This window comes from Bubalus kerabau, chromosome X, assembly GCF_029407905.1.
Source record: "Bubalus kerabau isolate K-KA32 ecotype Philippines breed swamp buffalo chromosome X, PCC_UOA_SB_1v2, whole genome shotgun sequence".
In the NCBI taxonomy this organism is placed as follows: domain Eukaryota; kingdom Metazoa; phylum Chordata; class Mammalia; order Artiodactyla; family Bovidae; genus Bubalus; species Bubalus kerabau.
Genome location: NC_073647.1, coordinates 134,791,805 through 134,813,228, shown reverse-complemented (window position 1 = coordinate 134,813,228; position 21,424 = coordinate 134,791,805). Strand labels below are relative to the sequence as shown.

Below are 21,424 nucleotides of genomic sequence, written 5' to 3'. Positions count from 1 at the left end.
AGAATGGAAGTACTGGGGCCAAAGGGGGCCTCAGGCACCAGCAAGCTGTTAGTATGCTTTCCGGTAAGGTCATATATTCTACAGCATGGATTCTTAACTCAGTTTGCAGGACCCAAGTGAAGTGAAAGTCTACTTGCCAAAAGGGTCACCAGGACGACAATGTCAGGGGACATGGTGTCTGGAAATGCCCCACCAAGGCATCATTGATGTGTCAGGCATGTACACAGTAGGGTACTGGGATGTAAGAGGGAGCAGATGGCTTGCTGGGCCCAAGGCTTGTAAAAGCCACCTCCTGCTGAAATGCTGGTAGGAGGATCCCATGTATCCACCGAGGGATGTGAAGAATCCATGGAATCTTATGCAGGAGGCCAGTTGGCGGCTGGAAGTTTACCCTGGAGCACATCTGCATGGGTGGATGGTGGCCCAGAGGAATCTTACTTCATTAGTTTGCTAACTTAGACTGGTTGAGGCCTACACCTATCGACCCAGTGGCTAGTGCCATGACCAGGTGCTTTCCTTTCCATCACAGGCAGACCCTCTGGTCACTAAAAACCTGAGACTCCGCATACATACAGACTAGGGGTCAATGGGAATTCCAGATTGCTTGCTGGCAGGAAGTCTGGCAGCTGGAAGGTTTGGGGGGAGCACTGCCTGGAAGAAGGTGTGGTGGCTAAAAGGAGCCCTTTGCAGCAGTGTTCTCAATAGGTAGTTGCCTATAAAGCCATATATTCCTCAGCACTAGAGCAGGCTGTTTCCTATAAGGGCTCTTCTGAAACCCACTACATGAGCAGCACTGTCTTAAAGGACCTGCGGGGCACCAGCACCAGGGCAGAAGGTGTCTGAAAGTGGTTCAGAATGCCAGTGCCCTGGATCACACCTGTCTGGAAGGATTCCAGGAGCGCTAGATGCCTCAAATCTCTGGTTTCTACAGCCTGTGGGAAGGGAGATGGTCTCAAGAGTATATACTTTCTTCATGACTTTGGGTGAGAAGGACCTCTGGAATTATAGTGAGGGGTAAATTGGTGGTTGGCGGGTCCTTAGATGGATGGGGGTGGAGAGGTAGGGATGGTGGGTGAAATGGCTCAAGTTACTGAGCCAAAAGGAATTCAGACCAGTGTGGCAAACATAAGCCAAAATCTCAGGGTCTGCAGCATCAACTATGGGCAGAAAGATTTCCCTGAAATGCTTAGCGCTGAAAGGGCCTTCATGACACCAGTACAACAGGATGCTGCCAAAAGGGATCCAGGCAGCTGGAAGTTTATGTCTAAGAGGACCATGTTGCCCAGCAAGGGTTTTAGGCAGGGGCCCTGGCACAGTCATGCACGGTAAATCTTGTTGCCGAAAGTGCAGAATGTCCGGCCATATGAAGTCCACAAGTCACTCCACAGCCCTATGCCCCTCTCCCGTGACCCCAGTGAAGCAGTAAGAGTCCAGATATTTGATGGGTAAAGATGTTGCCAGACCGAAAGGCCTGTTGATGGTTTAATATGTGTTGCCTGGGTTTCTGCCTTAATAAGGAACACCTGGTGGCCTGAAGGCTCCACAGAACCCTGACAAGCGGGCAGGTTTCTGGCAGGAAGGTTGCAGGGGCATCTGCCCGAAAGAGAGTTAGTGGCCGAAAAGCTCATGTTTCCCAAACTTGTGAGCCGACTGAAGGTTGAATGACTCCTGCTACCTCTGTGGGATGCCATGGTTGTGACTGAAAATGCTATCCTTTCCATAGCAGATGGGCAGCCTGAGTGCCTAAGAACCCTCGATACCTCAGCATGCACACAGACTGGAGTGGAAGGCATCCCTGTCCCTAGCTGGTAGGGCGTGTTTGGAGGTCGGACGGTTTCCAGCTGCACAGGTGTGATGTAATTAATAGGCGCCCACATCCTTACTGCCCAGGAAGGAGGAGCCACGTGTTCCGCTGCACTGGCTACCATCTAGTTGCCCTGGACCACAGTTTGTGTGCAATATGGTCAGACAAGGGACATCTAGGGCACTGTCGCCAGGGCTGAAAGTCTGGGAGTGCACCCAGGCTCAGCAAGGTGGCAGGTACATTTCCAGTAGAGTTCTGGGGTCAGAAAGAGGGAGGTGGACTGAGGCAGGGAGTGCTAGCTTGCTGATGGCCAAGTAAGAGTTGTGGATTTTACCGCACTTGGGTTTCTTCGGAAAGGGCCCCAGAGGCTGTACCATGCAAGGGTGATGGTTACCAATAAGGCCCTAAGTTCCTTTGCCAGCGTGTAGCCTAATGATCCAAGGCCAATGGGATTCCATTGATGGACAGGCTGGTGTTGGCCCAGGTCTTTCATGCTGTATCTGGAAGGCTATAGGGTGGTTGAAAGGTTCCCCTGGTTTCCAAAATGTGGTCAGACTGGTGCCCATGAGCAGAGTCTTTTTAGCCTATAGTCTTCTGGGTTCACTGTGTGAGAAAAAATCAGAAAAGGAAAGAATAACCAAAGTGGTAATTAGTGAAAGTTACTGTGCACATACCAAAACATAGTTTGCAAACAGGGAGCACTTAAACTGCCCATATGAGGGGCAGACAATGGCCTAGAGGGTTCATGATTGTCCAGCTTGTGAGCTGATTGGAGGCCTGAAGGGCTCTCAACTCCTGTTTGGGAAGCAAGTGCCGTAAATTAAATGCTCTCGTTGCAGTCACAGGTAGCAGGCATGTAGCAAAGGAATCCTCCGATCCCCAGAGCATACATAGGCTGGAGTCCAATAGGAAACCTGGAACTCTAGATGTTAGAAAGTAAGAGTGAGCGGAAGGTTGCCTATGGTACAGGACAGATGGAGATGCAGTGGTGAAAAGACCCTCCTTGCACCTCATTAGAGCACCGCACAAGGCTCGTGTCCATATGAGCTCTCCTAGAACCCAGTGTGCAGAGAGGCAGGTCTCAAAACTGACCTGGCATCAAGGCTAACAGGGGCTTCCCTGGTGGCTCAGACAGTAAAGCATCTACCTGTAATGCAGCAGACCTAGGTTTGAAACCTGGGTCGGGAAGATGCCCTGGAGAAGCAAATGGCAACCCAGTCCAGTATTCTTGCCTGAAAACTCCCATGGATGGAGGAGCCTGGGGGGATACAGTCCATGGTGTCACAAAGAGTTGAACATGACTGAGCGACTGGCACTTTCACTTTTCCCTTTCCAGGCTAAGAGTCTGGACGTGCTCCTGGGATTCCAGCACCCTGGACGGCACATTCTGGATGAGCCCTTAGGGACCTAGAGATACAGATGGACACATTGTCCAAGGGCTATAGGTTTTACATACCATAAGAAGAGTGATAGTGAGAAGGGTACACAACTGCCCAACATCCAGGCCAACTAGTAGATCTGAGGAGACCTGGAATTCTGGGTTCTAGGGTAGATAGTGATCCCAATGTGCTGTGTATACTAACTTCTGCAAAGGCACTTGATAAAGGGATTCTAGGTTGCAATTCAAATGGCATAGCTGAGGACTGTAAGGGCCATAGTTTCCCATGCCTTTCCATAACCAGAAAGATTTTTGGTTTTGTATCACACTATTAGGCTTGGGGCAAAGAAAGTTTGGTTCCTAAGGCAACCAGAACAACTCCAGGCCAGAAGGAACCTGGGAGCATAGCAAGGGGATACGTTGGTTATCAGAAAATTCATCAGTGCACCCACATTGTGGGGAAGTGTGGTGACTGAAGGGGCTCAGGATTTTTAACTGAAAATGCCCAGTTTATTCCAGAGTGAAGCCTGTATTATAACTGAAAATTCTCCGGTTTCAACAGCCGTTTGGAAAACTGGTGGCTGGAAATCTCCCAGGTGCCCAGCACACCAATAGAATTTGTTAGAAATTTAGAACCAGAAGGGCATTCATTTTATTAACATGCGTGGTGCAAGGTGTCCAAATGGGACCACATGAACCGGCATACTGCAAAGTATGGTGCACAGTAGGGCCACATATTCCACAGCCCAGATTTCTTCTTGGCCAATGAGATCCGAGGTTTTCAGAAGTATAGTTCGAAACTGAGCCCCCAGGGCACCATGCCCGGGCAGATGATGTCCAGAACTGCCTGCCATGGCACTAGTGAGGGGCAAGCTCACACCCAGAAGAGTCCCAGGGCCTAGGAAATCATGATGGACTCAAACCAAAATGTCTCCTCCTGCTGACAGAGTAACAGGAAGAGCCCACTACACAAGTGTGATTGGGAGCCTGAAATATCTCCAAAACCTTAGTGAATGGACATGTTGTTGTCACCCTAAGGGGTGAGAAATAGAGTGCTAGAGGATTCATCATCCTGGGTTGGAAGTGCTGATGATAGCCCATAGAAACTGAAGCCTGTACTGTGAACAGAGGTGCTTTGTTTGAAACACCAGGCCCGCAGTTCCTCTGCAGGATGTTAGTGATATGAGGGGACGTGCTCTTCTTCTGTGGTCTGCTAGCAGTCTGGTTCCTTAAGAGTGCAACACAGTTCCCAGCACTCCAAGCTGTACACAGGCTGGGACCTGGCGGGAAACCTGGAACCTGGGCTGACGGCAAGTCTGGAGGCTGCAATGGTCCCTGGTGCACTGTGCAAATTAAGGCAGGATGTGAACAAGGCAGTCTTGTACCAGGGCTCTAGAAAAGTGGATCCTTATAGGGTTCTGGGTTCCACAGGACCAGGCAGCCTGTGGTCCTTGTAGAATACAGTGCACACACAGCCTGGTTTCTGAGAGTATTTCCAGAACACAGCACCAGGGCAGGGTCACTAGAAGTGCTCCAAGTGCAACTGTCCAGAAAACTCCTTGTTCCTGGATGTCGGGATGGAAAACCATGCCCGATGGGCTCTGGGTACCACAGCCAAGTGTAGCGTGATTATGCAAAGGTGATATGCAAACGGTGTAGCTGAGCTAGGTCTAACCAGTGGCTGAATGAGTTCTTTCTGAATCATGCAGGAAGCCTTGTCGCCAAAATACCTTCAGTTCCTAAGCATGCTAGAATACCCTGTGCAAGAAAGAACCTGAGAACCCTGCCAAGGAGCCGTATCTGTTGTGAAAGTTTCATTATGGCTGCAATGTGTGCTTGCATAGAGGGCAGGGGAAAGGTGGCTGAAATGCTTTCAACACCAGAACCTACATCAGCCACTTTACCTCAGCATGTGTCACATACTGTGAGTGAAAGTGCTCCCATTTCAACACTAGACAGCTAAACAGATGGCTGGAAAGCACCAGGCCCCAAGCACACTGGTGCATCTTAGATGGGAACTACCCCAAAATTCCATGGTGAGGAAGGCGCTTCTGACACTTAGGTGACAGAGTGTGGGTTCCAAAATGGGTGTTAAGTAACAGCATTTTACAAATGTGGGCCTTAATATTCCCTAGCACAGGCTCTGTCCAGGGCCCATGGGAGCCCTGGGTGCTGGTAGTGTCTCACCTAAAGGGCCTTCTGTGCAGCAGATGTCTTCTAGGAGTAAAGCCTGTGGTCTCAGTGAGGGGCATGGAAATGGCCCAGACATGAGAGGTTGACATACCCCCAAAGGTAAAGGCCTTGTTCTGCTCTGAGCCCAGTTGGTGGATCCTGGGGTTCCATTATGTGAAAATAGTGTAGGAGCCTTAATCATCATCAGAACCTTGCTAAGCAGTCAGGTTGTTGGCTGGAAGGTTTTCCTGGGCACCAGCACGAGGGACAGCTAGTGAACGAGAGAACTCCAGATACCCTAGCTAGCAAGCTCTCGGTTCATGTGCGATGATAGTGCTGTGACCCCAAAGGTTCTCCACCTAAGGGGAGGGGGAGACAGGGTGCCAAGTAACCTGGTTTCTCATGAACATGCAAATGTGGGCCCAGCAGGAAACCTGGAACCCTAGCTAGCAAAAAGTCCAGTGACAAGAAATTTCCCAGGCACTTCCATATCAAGATGCACTGGGGAAAAGAGGTCCCTTGGCCCAGATCTCTGGGTGGATGATTACCCTTAGGGCAGTGTGTGCCTTATATCTGGGCTAGGACAGTGCTTGTGTGTGTTCTCCTGGAGCTCAGTGCTCAAGTACTTGACTTCAGAAAGAACCCACAAGGAACAAGCACCAGGGCAGAACATGTCCGGAAGTGCTCCCTTGGTGAGAGGGCCCTGGACCCAAGGTGGGCAGAAGAGCCTTAGGAACCTAGAGTTCAGGCTGTGAGTTTCACAGCCACTAGGAAGGTGATGATGTGAAGTGTATCTGATCCTTCAGCTGATGGACGGGCTAGTGCCATAAGGACAGGTTGAACTTTAGATGCAGGGACCACGTGTTGCTAGGAAGGTGCCCATGGACACAATAAGTACAGAATTCCGTGTTTGAAAGGGTTCTAGGTTCTGTTTCAAGTGGGATAGTTGAGGACCATCCCCAAGGCCAGGCCAGGCTAGTGACTGCAAAGGCTGTGATCTCTGTATCACAATGTCAGTCTAGTGACATAATCATTTTAGGTCTACTGGGCAGCAAAGCAATTCTGGACCCTAAGGAACACCAGACCCTAAGGAGGAAACACATTGTTGACTTGATATTTCATTGGTTCTCCCATGCTGTTAGTAAGTTCTGTGTGTGAAAGGGCTGAGATACTTTAGTTGTGAGGGCTCAGGGTCATATGCTCAAGTCTGGTGCTGTGACCAAAATACCTCTAGTTTTAAAAGCCACCAGTAAAGTAATCAGTAGAAATTCTGTTGGTCCGTAGCATGTCGATGAACTCTGAACAGTAAGACCTCCTGGACAATTCCCCAATGGGATGTGGAGTAAGGTACCTAATTGTGAACAAGACCACAGGGTTCAGGAAGCATGGTTTTCAATTAGGCTATATATGCCATAGCACAGGATTGTGTACAGCCCACTTCATGAGAGTTCACTGGCACTCTGGGCAAATCAGGAACCCAGGGGCAGCACTTCCATGGCAGATGGTGTCTGAAAATGCCCCCTGGGACTCCAATGTGCTTGCAGGCAAGAATCCAGAAGAGTCCCAGGGCCTGAGAAAATCTAGATGGATACAGACCTAAAGGGATTATTTTGATGACTTAAAAAGAGAAGCCCAGATTTCCTGCCTGGTATGCTTTGTGCACCTGAATGATTGCTGGAATCTTGTATACATGCTAAGTGGATTCAGTCCTGTCCATCTCTTTGTGACCTCGTGGACTGTAGCCTGTCAGAATCCTCAGTCCCTGAGATTTTCCAGTCTTGGATACTGGAGTGGGTTGCCATTTCCTTCTCCAGGGGATCTTGCCCACCCAGGGATTGGACCGATGTGTCTTAGGTCTCCTGCACTAGCCAGTGTGTTCTTTACCGGTAGCGCCACCTGCAGGAATCTTGGAGAGAGGGATATTTACTGGCAGGAAAAATTCGTGGGCCATACAGTAGACAGTCGACTGTGGCAGTGAGCGCACATTTAATCTCAAGACTGCGAGCTAATTGAAGGCCTTGTCAGGCTTACAGTTCCACCTGGAGAGTATTGGTGCCCTAAGGGAGACATACTCTGTTTTCACTACAGTCGGGCAGGCTGGTTTTCCAAGCACGGTCGAGTCCCCATAATAAATTCACACTGGGACCAGAGGGTAGCCCTGAGCCCTAGCTGCCAAGAAGTCTGCACATGAAAATCGCCAGGTACACCAGTTACTTGGAGGTGCAGTGATTCAGAAGGATCCTTCCCTGCATGGGTCTGAACGGCTGGTTGCCAAAAAGAACACTGTTTCAAAGAAAACTCTGTGCTAGTGTACATAAAGGCTCTGTTGGAAACCTATGAAAAGATCTGTGGCCTCAGAAAGGACCAGCAGGTCACCATCATCAGAGCGGAATGTGTCCAGAAGTCCTGAGTACTAGTGGCCAGGGCAGCGTCATTGCGGTGGAACACCCTGTAGGTTCCTCCCAATCAAAATGCATGAGATGCACTAAGGGCTCTGAGTCCTGGCCCTATCGGGAGAGTGATGGTCACAAGAATAGAGTGCTACTAAATAACAGTGAGACTCAGGGCCATAAGGAGTGTAGGAGCCTTAGGTGCTGGGTGGGCTGGTGATGGAAACCTCTCCAGAGACACTAGCGAGCAAGCGTGTGACTAAAAGGGTTCAAAATTCCAGGCAAACAACCTGGCGGAGGACTGGAGGACTGGAGAAGCAATTGGCTAACCACAGAAAGAAAGTGAAAGTGAAGTCACTCAGTCGTGTCCGACTCTTTGCGACCCCATGGACCATAGCCCACCAGGCTCCTCCATCCATGGGATTCTCCAGGCAAGAATACTGGAGTGGGAAACGTCTAATTTCTGCATGATATGGCAGGTTGGTTACTTAACAACGTTTGGTTCCTGGGCACGTGATTGGCAGGAAGCCAGAGAACATCCCAGAACCTTAGAGCCAGGGCACTGTTGGTGGTCGGTGATTGTGCGGGGCACTGGAGCTCGAGGTGAAGGAAGGTAGCCTACAAGGCTCAAATTTATCATTTGCAAGGGTTCAGAGAAGTATGGTGGCTGATAGGGCTCAAAATTCCTAAGAGCAAAGATACATTATATTTCTGTCAGATATCTATACCTGAATCAAATATGCTCCAGTTTCAGCGGTAGGCTGGTGGTCAGCTTTGACTGACAACCTGCTCTTCCCTTATAGGCTGCGGAAAGGAAATACCTCACGAAAACGTTTGAAGTTGGAATGACCCTCACGAGGCTAATAGGATGGCAGTACTGGGGCCGAAGGGCCCCCAGACACCCACAAGCTGTTAGAATGATTTCCAGGAAGGCCCTATCTTTCACAGCAAGGCCCTATCTTTCACAGCAAGGAATTTTAATTCAGTTCGTAGGAACCCAGTGCACTGACAGTCTAGTTGCCAAAAGGGTCACCCGGACCATAAAGTCAGGGGGAACGGTGTCTGGAAGTACCCTACCAAAGCATCATTTCTGTGTCAGGCATGTACAAAAGTATGGTATCGTGTTGTGAAATGGAGCGATGGATCGCTGGGCTCAAGGCCCAAAGGCCACCCCCTGCTTAATGCTGGTAGGAGGAACCATGCTTCCTTTGAGGGGTATGAAGAATCCATGGAGCCCTATGGAAGAGGCAGGTTGCTGGCCGGAATGTAAGTGTGGTGCACCATCTGGACTGCTCAACGGTGGCCCCGAGGGATCGCGTTTCATCAGTTTGCTTAGAGTGATTGAGGCCAACCCCTTCCCAGCCTGTGGCTAGTGCCATGACCATGTGTTTCTTTTCTACAACAAGTGAGCATTCTTGTTACTAAAGAACCTTAATACTCGCTAGCACACATACAGATTGGGGGCCAGTGGAAATTCTGTTTCACTTTCTGACAGAGAGTCTGGTGGCTAGTAAGATTTCTGGGAGCAGTGCTGAGTAGCCAGTTCATTGTTAAAAGGAGTCCCTTGCAATCATGTTCTCAATAAGCGGTTGTCAATAAAGCCTCATGTTCCTCAGCAATAGAGCAGACCGTTTCCCATAAGGGCTCTCCTGGAACCCAGTACAGGGCTAACAGTGTATTTTAAAGGATGATTAGGGTAACAGTGCCAGGACAGAAGGTGTCTGGAATTGGTTCAGAGGGCCAGTGCGCTGCACTGCATGTCTCTAGAAGAACTCCTGGAGTGCTAGATGCACAAAATCACTTGGTTCTGCAGCCTATGAGAAGGGAGATGATCTCAAGGGTATATGCTTTCTTTTTGACTTTGGGCCAGAAGGAGTGCTGGAATTGTAGTGAGGGGTTAAATTAGTTATTGACAGGTACTTGGATGGGGAGGAGTGGGTACAGATGGTGGCTGAAATAGCTCAAGTGACTGAAACAAAAGGAATTCTGAGCAATGCAGCTGATGTAGAATCAGTATCTCTGACTCCACAGCATCAACTATGGGCAGAAAGATCTCCCTGAAACACCTCAGGGTTAAAGGTTCTTCCTGAGTCTAATACAATGGTAGAATGCTGCCAAAAGGGTTCCAGGGAACTGGCAGTTTAGTTCCCATGGGGGCCATATTGCACAGCAAGAGTTTCCGGTAAAGACCCTGGCTCAACCAAAGTGGTAGTCTTGTTTGCCAAAGCAGCCCACAGTGCAGAAGTGGCCTGGCAGATGGTGTTCAGAAGTCCCTACCCAGCCCTGTGCCCCTCATGACCTGGCATTCCGATTGAGTCCAGTAGTGTTATGAGGTTCAGCTCCCTGGACAGCACATTCTGGAAGAGCTCTTAGAGCCCTGAGGACCAAGATGGACCTAATGTCCATGGACTGTAAGGTCCACATCCTATGCAAGAGTGACGGTCAGAAGGTTACACAGTTCTTCAGCTTCAAGGCCAGCTAGTATACCTTAGGACACCTGTGATTCTGGAGTCTAGGCTGGATGGTGATCCCAATGTGGTGTGTATACTAACTTTTTCAAAGATTCTTGACTAAAAAGATCTAGATAGCATTTCAAATGGGATAGCTGAGGACTATAAGGATGATAGTTTCCCATGCCTGTTCAATATACATAAGGTTTCTATTATCTGTATCACATTATCAGGCTTAGGCAAAGAACTTTTAGTTTCCAGGCAAACTAGATAAATCCATGTCAGGAGGAACCTGGGAAGCATAGCAAAAGAGTACAATCGGAGATCAAAAAATCCATGAGTGCATCCATGGGGGGAAGTGTGATGGCTGAAAGGGTTCTGGTTTGTCAACTCATGTGCCCAGTTTGTTCCAGTGTGAAGCCTGTATTATGAGTGAAAATGCTCTGGTTTAAACAGCCTTTTGGAAAACTAGCAGCTGGAAATCGCCCAGGTGCCTGTCACACCAACAAACTTTGATTAGAAATTTAGATCCAGAAGGGCCTTCATGATAGTAACATGGGTGGTGTTAGGTGCCTAAATGTGACCACGGGCATAGGCATACTGGAAAGTATGGTTCACAGTAGGGCCAAGTATTCCACAACACTGATTTCATTTTGGCCAATGAAACCCTATGTTTTCAGAAGTATATTTTGAAAATGGGCTACTGAGGTAGCGTGTCTAGGTGGATGGTGTCCTGAACTGCCTCCCATGGCACTGGTGCAGGGGCATCCTCACCTCTAGAAGAGTCCCAGCATCTGAGAAGTGAAGATGGACTCAGATCAAAATGTCTCCTCGTGCTGGGAGACTAATAGGAGGAGCCTGGGTTCCACCACAGACGTGTGACTGGGAGCCTAAAATATCCTTGGAATCTTAAAGAATCAATATGTTGTTGGTCTGAAGATGCTTGGGGAACCCAAGGGGGGAGAAATGGTGTCCTACAGGGTTCATGATTCCTGGGCTGGAATTGCTCATGATATCTCTAGTTATGCCTGTATTGTGAACAGAGATGATCTGGTTCAAACACCAAGCCGACAGTATTGAAGCTGAAACTCCAATACTTTGGCCCCCTGATATGAAGAACTGACTCATTTGAAAAGACCCTGATGCTGGGAAGGATTGAAGGCAGGAGAAGGGGACGACAGAGGGTGAGATGGTTGGGTGGCATCACCGACTCAATGGACATGAGTTTGAGTAAACTCTGGGAGTTGGTGATGGACAGGGAGGCCTGGCATGCTGCAGTCATGGGGTTTCAAAGAGTTGGACACGACTGAGCAACTGAACTCATTTTAACTGAACTGAACTCTCCTGCCACCCATGAGCATGCTGCTAACCCGAGAAAGCTACACACCTCTCAGTTCTGCGGGATTCACAAAGGTGGGAGCTGGCGAGCATCCTGGAACCCTAGATGGCAGCAATTCTGGTGGCTGGAAGGCTCCCTGTGATACCATGCAGATGATGGCAGAGTGGGAAAGGGGCTGTCTTGTACCACGGCTCTAGATAAATGGTCACTTACAGGGTTTTATGTTCCACAGCACCAGGCAGCCTGTTGTCCTTGTTGAATCCAGTGTGCAGAGAGCCTGGTCTCTGAGAATATCCCCAGAACACAGTACCAGGGCAGGGCCAGCAGAAGTGCTGCAAGCGCAAGTGTCCCAAAACCACTTTGTTCCTGGATGTTGGGATGGAAAACCATGCCCAACGTGCTCTGGGTGCCACAGCCTACTGGGAGGGTGATTATGGAAGGTTGTGTATAAATGATGTAGCCAAGTGCTAGAACCATCAAATGTTCTGAGATCTAGGTCTGACCAGTGGCTGTAGGTGTTCTCTTTTTTATGTGACGTGGGAAGCCTGATGGCCAAAGTACCTTCAGTCCCTAGGCACGCTAGAAGACCCTATGCAAGAGAGAACCTGAGAACTCTAGCAAGAACCCACATCTGTGGTTGGAAGTTTCATTAGGGGTCTCATGTGGCCTTGAGTAGAGAGGAAGGGAAAAGATGGCTGAAATGGTTCCAGCACTAAATCAAAAGTACCCACTTGACATCAGTGTGTGTCATGTACTGTGACTCAAAGTGCTCCTATATCAGTAGTTAAGCAATCTGATGGCTGGAGCCCCAGGCCCCAAGCACATTGGTGTGTCATAGATGGGAACTACCTCAAAACTCCTTGCTGAGGAAGGCCCACCTGCCCCTCATGTGACAGAGCATGGGTGCCAAAATGTGTCTAGAGTAGCAGCATTTTACAAGAATGGTTCCTGCTAGGGCTGTATATTTGACAGCACAGCCTCTGTCCAGGGCCAGTGTGCACCTTGGATGCAGGGAGTGTCTCCACCTAAAGGGCCGTCTGCACAGCAGATGTCTTCCAGGAGTAATGCCTGGTTACCAGGGAAGGGCATGGAAATGTCCAGGCATGAGAGGGTGACATACCCAAAAGTGAAAACCCTTGGTCTGCTCTGAGCCCCGTTGGAGGATCCTGGGTTTCCATCACATGAGAATATTGTAGGAGCCTTAATTATCATCAGAACCTTGCAAAGCAGTGAGGTTGTTGGCAGGAAAGTTCTCTTGGGCACCAATATGAGGCTGAGAGTTAGTGGTCCAGAGAACTAAGATTCACTGGCTAGGAAGGTCTGGGTTCCTCTGGGATGATAGTGCTGTGATCCAGAAATCTCTCCATCTAGGGTGAGCAGACAGGTCTCCAAGAAGCCTAGGTTCCCATGAACATGAAAAAAGTATGGGCCAGCATGAACAACCCTAGCTAGCAAAATCTGATGACCAGTACTTCCCCAGGCACTTCGAGATCAAGATGAACTGGAGAAAGAGGTCCCTTGCACCAGATCTCTCAGTGGATCGTTAGCCTTAGGGCAGTGTGTGCTAAAACGTGGCACAGAATAGTGCCCGTATGTGTTTTCCTGGAGTACAGTGCAGAAGTAGGTTGGCTTCAGAAAGAATCCACAGGGCATGTGCCACATAACAGTACATTTCTGGAAGTGTTCCCTTGGCGAGAGTGACCTCAACTAAAGGTTGTCAGAATAGCCTTAGGGTCCTAGAGATCAGGCTGTGAGTCTCACAGCCACTAAGAATGTGATGATGTGAAGTGTATCTAATCCTCTAGCTGATGGATGGGTTAGGGCCATAAGGACACTTGAAAATCCAGATGCAGGGACCAGATGGTGCTAGGAATGTGCCTAGGGACACAATTGGTGGTGAATTCCATGTTTGAAAGGGTTCTAGGTTCTGTTTCAAGTGGGATAGCTGAGGACCCTCCACAAGGCCAGGTCTGGCTAGTGGATGCAAAGGCCCTGTTCTCTGCATCACAGTGTCAGTCTAGTGACCTAATCATTTTAGTTCTACAGGGAAGAAAAACAATTCTGGACCCTAAGCAACACCAGACCCTAAGGTAGGAAACATGTTGGCGACTTGAAAGTTCATTGGTTCATACATGTTTTGGGAATTACAGTGTCTGAAAGCGCGGAGATTCATTAGCTGTGAGGGCTCTGCATACATTTGCTGAAGTCTGATACTGTGACCAAAAGGACTCCAGTTTTAACAGCTACCAGTAAAGTAATTGCCAGAAATCCCACTGGTCTCAGGCATGTCCGCGAACTTAGAGCAGTAAGATATCCTGAACACTTCCTTGATGCAATGTGGAGTCCCGTGCCTAATTGTCACTGAGACCACTCAAGTACAGAAAGTATGATTTTCAATTAGAAGTCATATGTATATATGCCATAGCACAGGATTTGGGTACAGCCCATGCCATGCCAGTTCACTAGGAATTTGCATAAATCAGAATCCCCTAGGGCAGGAGTTCCATGGCGGATGGCTTCTGGATACGCCCCCTGAGACTCCAGTGTGTTAGCAGAAAGAATTCAGAAAAGTCCCAGGGCCTGAGAAAATCTAGATGGATGTAGACCTACAGGGAACATGAGGTTGATATTTTACTAAGAGGAACCCATGTTTCCCGGCCTTAATATAGTTTGTGGACTTGAAGGATTGCTGGAATCTTCACTGCGTGTTAAGTCGCTTCAGTCGTGTCCAACTCTCTACCACCCCATGGACTATAGCCCACCAGAATCCTTAGTCCCTGGGATTTTGCAGGCATGGATACTGGACTTGGTTGCCATTTCCTTGTCCAGCGGATCTTCCCGACCTAGGGATCGAACCCATCATATCTCATGTCTGTTGCATTGACAGGCGGGTTCTTTTCAAGTATCGCCACCTGCTGGAATCTTGGAGAGAGCATAATTTAGAGGAAGGAAAAATTCCTGGGGCATACGGGAGACAGCGAACTGTGGCCCAGAGCGCTCATTTAATTACAAGACTGTTAGCTAATTGAAGGCCTGAAAGGCTCACATTTCTCCCTGGTGAGTATTAGTGCCTTGAGGGGGAAATCCTCTGTTTTCACTGCAGTCGGCAGCCTGGTTATCCAAGCAACCTCGTTTCCCCAGAATAAATTCACAGTGGTAGCCGGTGGGTATCTTGGAACCCTAGCTGCCAGAACTTTTCCCATAAAAATTCCAAGGTACACGACTTTCTCTGAGGTGAAGTGATGCAGATGGGTCCCCTCGCTGCAGGAGTCTGAATGGCTGGTTGCCAAAAAACACTCTGTTCTAAAAGAGCTGTGATCTAGTATACATAAACACTCTCCTGGAACCTTACGCAAAGATATTGTGGTCTCAGAAAGGACCCATAGGTCATCAGGACCAGAATGGAATGTGTCAAGGAGTCCTTTCTTAGTGCCAGTGTCCAGGGCAGTGTCAATGTGGAGGAACACCCTGTAAGTTCCTCCCGATCAAAACAGATGAGATTCACTAAGGGCTCTGAGTTCTGGCCCTATCGGGTGGTGATGGTCACAAGGGTACAGAGTGCCCTTAATAACACTGAGACTCAGGGCCATAAAGAGTATAGGAACCTTAGGTGCTGGGTGGGCTGGTGAGCCAAAGCCACATATTCCTCAGAAGTAGAGCAGGCTCTTCCCATAAGGGCTCTCCAGGAACCCAGTACAGGGTAACAGGGTTTCTTAAAGGACAAGCAGGGTACCAGTGCCAGGGCAGAAGGTGTCCAGAAGTGATTCAGAGTGCCAGTGCCCTGGACTGCATGTGTCTGGGAGAATTCCAAGAGTCCTAGATGCACAAAAGCCCTTGGTTCTACAGCCTACGAGAAGGGAGATGGTCTCAAAGGTATATACTTTCTTTGTGACTTTGGGTGATAAGGATCTCTGGAATTGTAGTGAGAGATTAAATTGGATTTTGGCAGGTTAGGGGGAGATGTGGGATGGGGACAAGTGGATGGGGAGAAGTGGGTAGAGATGGTGGTTGAAATGGCTCAAATGATTGAACTGAAGGGAATTCTGAGCAGTGGAGCTGATTGACAATTAGTATCTCTGGGTCCACTACATCAGTGTGAGTGTAAAGGTCTCCCTGAAACACTTCAGTGTGAAAGGACCTTCATGACTCCAAACAATATAGGTAGAATGCCGCCAAAAGGGATTCTGGGAGCTGGCAGTTTAGTTCACACAAGGTACATATCACACAGCAAGAGTTTTGGGGTAAAGACCCTGGCACAGCTGTAGGTGGTAAGTCTCATTCCCAAAGGGGGCCCCAGTGAAGAAGCAATCAGGCACATGATGTACAGAGGCCCTCCCCAGCCCAATGGCCCTCTTGACCCTGCATCCAGGCTGTGTCCAGAAGTGTTCTGGGGTTCAGCACCCTGGACAGCACATTTTAGAGGCGACCTAAGAATCAAGATGGACAGGATCAATTTAGAAGAGACCTAAGAGTCAAGATGGACCAAGGGCTGTAGGTTCTGCATACTACACAAGAGTGATGGTCATAATGTTACACAGTTGCCCAGATTCCAGGCCAACTAATAGATTTTAGGACACCTGGAATTCTGGAGTCTAGGCTGGATGGTGATCTCAGTGTGCTGTGTATACTAACTTTTTCAAAGACTGTTGACAGAAACGATCTAGGTAGCATTTTAAATGAGGTAGCTGAGGGCTATAAGGGCCATATTTTCCCATGGCTGTCTGCTATCCAGAAAATTTCTAGTATCTGATTCACATTGTCAGGCTTAAGCAAAGAAGTTTTCATTCCCAGGCAAGCAGGATAAATCCAGATCAGAAGGAACCTGGGAAAAGTAGCAAAGGGGTACCATGGTGATCAGAAAAATCCATCAGTGCACCCACAGGGTGAAGTGTCATAGCTGAAAGGGCTCAGGTTTCTTAACTGCAAGAGCCCAGTGTATTCCAGTGTGAGGCCTATACTGTGAGTGCAAATGCTCTGGTTTAAACAGCCTTTTGAAAAACTAGCAGCTGATTATCATCCAGATGCCTAGCACACCAGCAGATTTTGATTAGATTTAGGGCCAGAAGGACTTTCAAGATACTAACATGCATGATGTAGGGTGCCTCAGTGGGACCACAGACACAGGCATACTGGAAAGTATGGTTCACAGTAGCTCCACATATTTCACAAAACAAATTTAGTCTTGGCCAACAAGACCCTTGGTTTTTGGACGTACAGTTGCAAACAGGCTCCTTAGGTAGCGTGCCCAGGCAGATAGTGTCCTGAACTGCCTCCCGTGCCACGGGTACAGGGGCAAGCTTACATCCAGAAGAATCTCAGAGACTGAGACATCAAGTTTGACTCAGACAAAAAAGACTTCATCAGTTTGCTTAGACTGGTTGAGGCATACATCTCCCCAGCCAGTGTCTAGTGCCATGACCATATGCTTTCGTTTCCACCACAAGCAGACCCTCTGGTCACTAAAGAACCTTAATACATACTAGCACACATACAGATTGGGGGCCAACAGGTATTCCAGATTGCTGGCTGACGGGAAGTCTGGTGGTTGGAAGGTTTCTGGGTGCAATGCCAGGAAGCCAGTGCATTGATAAAAAGGAGCCCTTTACAACAATGTTCTCGATAGGTTGTTGTCAATAAGGCCAGATAATCTTCAGCAATAGAGCTGGCTATTTCCCATATGGGCTCTCCTGGAACCCAGTATGGGAGTGGGATGGTCAATTAAAAGACCCACAGGGCACTAGCCTCAAGGCCGAATGTGTCCCGAAGTGGTTCAGAGTGCCGGTGCTCTCGACTGCATGTGTCTGGAAACTCCAGGAGTCCTGGTGGTGGTTTAGTCTCTTAGATCGTGTCCAACTCTTGTGACCCCATGGACTGTAGCCTTCCAGGCTCCTGTTTTCATGGGATGCTCCAGGCAAGAATACTGGATTGGGTTGCCATTTCCTTCTCTACAGGATCTTCCCAACAAAGGCATTGAACCTGTATCTCCTGCATTGCATGCAGATTCTGACCAACTGAACTACGAGGTGTGCTATGCTGTGCTTAGTCACTCAGTTGTGTCTGACTGAGCTGTGAGGTAGTGGTAGCCTACAGGTAGGTAATGGTCTGAATGGTATACACTTTTTTGATGACTTTGGGCTAGAATGATCTCTGGAATTGTAACGAGAGGTAATTGTTATTGGCAGGTACTTGGATGTGTGTAGAGTGGGTAGGGACTGTGGCCGAAATGGCTCAAATGATTGAACCAAAATGAATTCTGAGCAGCTGGGCAAACTTACAGTAAAAATTTCTGGGTCCACAGCATCCACTTGGTGGAAAAATTATCTCTGATATTCTTCAGCGTGGAAGGGCCTTCATGACTCCAGTAAGACTGTAGAATCTGCCAAGGGTGTCTAGGCAGCTGGAACTTCCCATGAGGGAAATATTGAACAGCAAGGGTTTGGGGTAAGGCCCCTGGCACAGCCGTGGGTGATAAGTCTCGTTGCCAAAGCGGCCCTGGTGCATAAGTGGAAGCACACATGGTGTCTGTTAGTCTCTCCCCAGCCATGTGATGCCCCCCACCCCGCTCGTCAGCTGCTTTCAGACTAGCAAAGTCTGGAACTGTTCTGGGTTTCAGCACCCTGGACAGCACATTACAGACGAGCCCTTAGGGACTTAGAGATCGAGTAGGACAGGGTGTCCAAGGGCTACAGAATTTACATCCTACAAGAAGAGGGATGGTCAGAAGGTACACAGTTACTCAGCTTGCAGCGTAAATTGTCGATCTTAGGACACCTGACATTCTGGGGTCTAGGATGGATGGTGATCATAATGTGCTATGTATACTAACTTCTGCAAAAACTCTTGACACAAAGGATACTAGGGAGCATTTCAAATGGTCTAGCTGAGGACTGTAAGGGCCATAGTTTCCCATGCCTGTCCAGTATTCAGAAGGTTTCTATTATCTGTATTACGTTATCAGGTTAGGGAAAGAACTTTTGGTTCCCAGGCAAGGAGGATAAATCCAGGTCAGAAGGGACCTGGGAAGCATAGCAAAGGAGTATGATGGTGATCAGAAAATCCATCAGTGCAGCCACGTTGTGGGGAAGTGTGGTGGCTGAGAGCACTAAGCTTTGGTAACTCCCAAGTGCCTAGTTTATTTCAGTGTAATACATGTATTTAGAATGAAAATGCTCTGGTTTCAACAGACTTTTGCAAAATGGGTTGCTGCAAATCACCCAGGTGCCCAGCACACCAACAGACTTTGATTAGAAATTTAGAGTCAGAAAGGCCTGCATAACATTAACACTACAGGGAGTAAGGTGCGTAATGGGGCCATGGGCGCATGCATACTGGAAAGTAATGTTCACAGTAGGGCCAGATTTGCTCTTGGCCAATGAGATCATAGGTTTTCAGAAGTATAGTTGCCAAAGGGACCCCCAGGGAAGTGTGACCAGGCCAATGGTGTCATGAACGCTGTCCCATGGCAGCGTTGCAGGGGCGAGCTGACATCCAGAAGAGTCACAGGCATGGGAAATCAAGATGGATTCAGACCAAAGTGTCTCCTCCTTCTGACAGACTAATAGGAGGAGCCTGGGTTCTACAAGGGTTCAATCAAAGTGTAATTGAGAGCCTGAAAGAGCCACAAAACCAGAGTGAGTGGACATGTTGTTGTCACCCTAAGGGGTGAGAAATGGAGTGCCAGAGGATTCATGATTCCTGGGCTAGAAGCCCGATGACATCTCATAGTGAGGCCTGTACTGTGAACAGAGGTGCTCTGGTTCAAACACCAGGCCCGCAGTTACCATTCAGGTTGTTAGTGCTATGAGGAGAAGTGCTCTCCTTCTGCCTTCTGTGAGCAGGCTGATTGCTGAAGAGCCCAACACAGTTCCCAGTTCTCTGGGCTGCATACCAGCTGCAAGCTGTTGGGCAAACTGGAAGCCAGGCTGGCGGCAAGTCGGGCAGCTTGATGGCTTCCTGGGGCACCACGCAGATGAAGGCTGGATGTGAACAGGGCCATCTAGTACCAGAGCTCTAGATAAGTGATTCCTTACAGGGTTCTGTGTTCCACAGGACCAGGCAGCCTGTGGTCCTTGTAGAACCAGTGCACAGACAGCCTGGTCTGTCTAATAATAGCCCCAGGACACAGCACCTGGGCAGGATCACCAGAAGTGCTCCAAATGCAGGTGTCTAGAAACCTACTTATTCCTGGATGTCAGGATGGAAAGCCATGCCCGATGGACTCTGGCTGCCACAGCCAAGTGGAAGGAGATTATGGAAAGGTGATATGCAAACGGTGTAGCTGAACTAGGCCTGACCAGTGGCTGGATGAGTTCTTTCTGCATCATGGAGGAAGACTGGTGGCCAAAGTAACTTCAGTCCCTAGGCATGCTAGAAGACCCCATGCAAGAGCAAACCCGAGAACCCTAGCAAGGAGCCACATCTGTGGTTGGAAGTTTCATCAGGGCTCTCATGTGGGGTTGGTTATAGGGGAAGGGGCAAGGTGGATGAAACGGTTCCAACAACAAAACTGAAATTACCCTCTTTCCCTCAGCATGTGTCACGTACTGTGACTGAAACTGCTCCGATTTCAACACTAGACTGCTAAAGTGATGTCTGGAAAGCCCCAGGCCCCAAGTACACTGGTGCATTGTAGATGGTAAGTACCCAAAAACTTCATGGTGAAGGCCCTCCTGAAAGTCATGTGACAGACAGTGGGTGCCCAAATGGGTGTGGAGTTGTACCATTTTACAAGAATGGTTCCCACTAGGGCTGTATATAATAAGTATTTCTCTGACTAGGGCCAATGGGAGCTCTGGATGGAAGCACTGTCTCCACTGAAGCTCCCCTGCACGGAAGATGTCTTTCAGGAGTAATGCCTGTGGTATCAGCGAGGGTCATGGAAATGGCCCAGGCATGAGAGGGTGACATACCTAAGAGTGAAAAGCCTGGTTTTACTCTGGGCCCAGTTGAGAGGATCCCGGGTTTCCATCCTATGAGGATGGTGTAGGAGCCTTAGTTATCATCAAAACCTTACTGAGCAATCAGATTGTTTGCAGGAAGGTTCTCCTGGGCACCAGCACACAGGACAGTTAGTGGCTGAGAGAGCTCCAGATTTCCCAGCTAACAATCTCTCGGTTCCTCTGGGCTGATAGTGCTGTGACCCCAAAGGTTCTCCACCTAAGGGGAGGGGTGGCTACAGGTCACCAATAAGCCTGGGTTCTCATGAATATGCTGAAAGTGGGAGCCAGCAGGAAACCTGGAACCCTAGCTAGCAGAAACTGTGATGGCCAGATTCCCCAGGCAACATCCAGATCAAGACACAGTGGGAGAAAGAGGACCCTTGCCCCAGACCTCTGGGTGGATGATTATCCTTAAGGCAGTGTGTGCCACATATCCCGGGCAGGATAGTGCTTGTGTGTGTTCTTCTGGAACTCACTGCTCAAGTAATTTGGCTTCAGAAAGAATCCACATGGCACATATCACAGCATACTACATGTCTGCAAGTGCTCCCTCGGTGAGAGGACCCTGGAATAAAGGTGGGTAGAAGAGCCTTAGGGACCTAGACTTCAGGGTGTGAGTTTCACGGCCACTAAGAAGGTGATGATGTGAAGTGTATCTAATCCTCCAGCTGATGGGCAGGGTAGGGCCATGAGAACACTTGAAACTCAAGATGTAGGGACCAAATGGTGCTAGGAAGGTTGCCAGGGACACAATGGGTGCGGAATTTTATGTTTGAAAGGGTTCTAGTTTCCGTATCAAGTGGGATAGCTGAGGACCTTCCCAAGCCAGGCCTGGCTAGTGGGTGCAAAGGCCCTGATCTTTTCAGCACAATGTCAGTCTAGTGACCTAATCATTTTGGGTCTACAGGGAAGCCAAACAATTCTGGACCCTAAGGAGCACCAGACATTAAGG

The 21,424-nt window shown here is 48.9% G+C and overlaps 1 long non-coding RNA gene across 1 annotated transcript in view; it reads left to right on the top strand.

Annotated features, from left to right (window-relative positions):
• Positions 1-21,424, top strand: part of LOC129638814 (uncharacterized) — a 232,062-nt gene that overhangs the window by 19,015 nt on the left and 191,623 nt on the right. Inside the window, exon 3 of the long non-coding RNA XR_008708035.1 lies at positions 20,064-20,168. This is a non-coding gene — a long non-coding RNA (uncharacterized LOC129638814). The remainder of the gene's footprint in view (positions 1-20,063; positions 20,169-21,424) is intronic.